Below are 2,296 nucleotides of genomic sequence, written 5' to 3'. Positions count from 1 at the left end.
CTGCTGCTGTTGTTGCACGTTGGTGTTGTTGCTGTTATCTAGCCCGAACTCATCTCTGATAGAGTAAACCTATGACAAGCAGTTAGTCGAACGAACGAATAGTTGCGACCTAAAGATCCATTGCCTTAGACGTAACATGCCTCTGCACACTTCTGTGATGAAGCGTATGAGATGAAAACCCTGGTTCTATTTGTTCACTTCATTTTCTGGGTGATGTTATTTAGCAGTGACAACGCGATGGCTTGGAACTGGAATACGGCTGAAATTCTACACGTTTGTATTTTTTTCCCCTTTTTTTTTTTTTTCGTTTCCAATTAATAAATTAAAAAAGAACGCTTCTATGACGCGCGTCTGTTGGAAGCGTTCCGCAACCCATCATCGCCTATTAGATTCTCACCATATACCATTATTGCCTGTACACATCCCTCAAGTAGGCATGGGAAATCTTTTTCGAGAAGGGGGCCGCAAGAAACATAACCGATTATCAGGTGGGTTGCACTACTAAAAAAAAAAAAGAATATGTAAAATAATTGCTTAGAGATACAACGAACGATTGCCCAGCCAGCGAAAATTTTTCCCACGAGAGTTCCGGACCCCAGTAATGAACTCATTTGCATACAGCCAACCAGAACTCACCTTGACCTTGTCACGTTAACAAACACTCTATCAAGTAAACTTAAGGCGAAGAACAGTGTTGTAAGTCGACCGATCGCCAAGTTATGCCTGATTTTAGAAGGAAACAATTAGATAGATTTGCATTTATAACTATTATCGGATTTTGTTAGGGCCCCATATGGTAAAGATGTAGATGAGAAAAATGTGGGTAGAAGGTGATGTGCTAGCATCTCTCTGCCCTTACTGTTTTACAAAGTAAACAACAACACAAATAACTACGCAGAGGTAGCCATGGTTGAAACAAGAACAAGAACAACAAACATTATTAAGAGAAAAGAAGCACAGTCATTCCTTAACCCGAGTGACCTTATCTTATCACCCATCACTTGTTATACGCTCATAGATTAATTTGATAGTTGAGCTCTGTTTGACTGTATGCAAATGAGTTCATAACTGGGGTCCGGAACTCTCGTGGGAAAAAAATTCGCGTCCGACCACTTTAGCTACTCGGTCATTTTGCTCTAGTTGCAGTGTTTTCCGTCACAGTTGTAATTGCTTCCCTACAGAAATATGAAGGCAGATTTATAAAGGTGTGAACCAAATAATATTCATGACTTGTCCAATAACATTAGATACGCAAATTATAGCAAGTGCAACTAATGATCAAGAAAAGAGACCAGGATATAAATTAAATCTTTCATTGTCATTTATGATACTCTGTCACAGTTTATGCATTTATTGCTTTAAACTAGGGATCGCCAAACTTTCTCGACCATCGACCCCCTTTAGCCACTTCTCCTTCCGCATCGACCACCTTCCTCATTTAAAATATCTTAATACCCTACCCTACCGTACCATATCTTAAGTGCATACCGGGTACTGATACTAGCGAAAATATACACGTACGACAAATTAAGAAATTTTATTGAAGATGACACATTTTGACATTTAAAACTACGTGTACAAGTATACAGTATTAAACTTTCAATTTATATGAAATTGTTTGCACGGTTAGAAAATATGAAAAACCCTTCATGTTTTCCCACGTTTCTTGGTGCTGACTAAGTATTTCAAGCAGTTCATCCGGGTGAGCTGGCCTTTCCTACGCCGAGCCCCGTTCGACCCCTTGGCTATCACTGACCCCCTGTAATTCCTCGTCGACCCCTAGGAAATCCTTCGGACCCCCTTTGGCGACCCCTACTTTAAGCATTTAACAAAACCGAACAGGGGCGGACCGGTGGGAGCACGTGCCCTCACCCCTTAAGAAAAGGAGTGCACCCTTTTAAATAATATTATTACGCCCTTTTCTCCTGGAATTGTATTCCCTTCTAACATTCTGCCCTTCCTTCGAAAAATTCCTGGGACTGCGCCTGCCGAAGACTAATCTATTTCAGATATAATATGCATATAATGTGTAAAACAATTGACTAATAAACTATGGAACGCAATGGCAAACGTAATCTATTGTACACGCACAACATTTATATTTGGAAGATGACTTGGAAACTATGGAACACAATCGAAAGCATAATCTGTTATAGATAAAGCAGTTATATTCTTAACTGATGAATAAATATTTTAAATAAGATAATGCGTTTGTCTGTCTGTGTGTCTGTGTGTGCGTGCGTGCGCGTGCATGCGTTTAGAATCCGCAGCTCAGAAGGGAACTACTGTACTGGGC

This window comes from Octopus bimaculoides, chromosome 3 (assembly GCF_001194135.2).
Source record: "Octopus bimaculoides isolate UCB-OBI-ISO-001 chromosome 3, ASM119413v2, whole genome shotgun sequence".
In the NCBI taxonomy this organism is placed as follows: domain Eukaryota; kingdom Metazoa; phylum Mollusca; class Cephalopoda; order Octopoda; family Octopodidae; genus Octopus; species Octopus bimaculoides.
The sequence above is the reverse complement of the archived record's forward strand: the minus strand, read 5'-3'. Positions refer to the sequence as shown.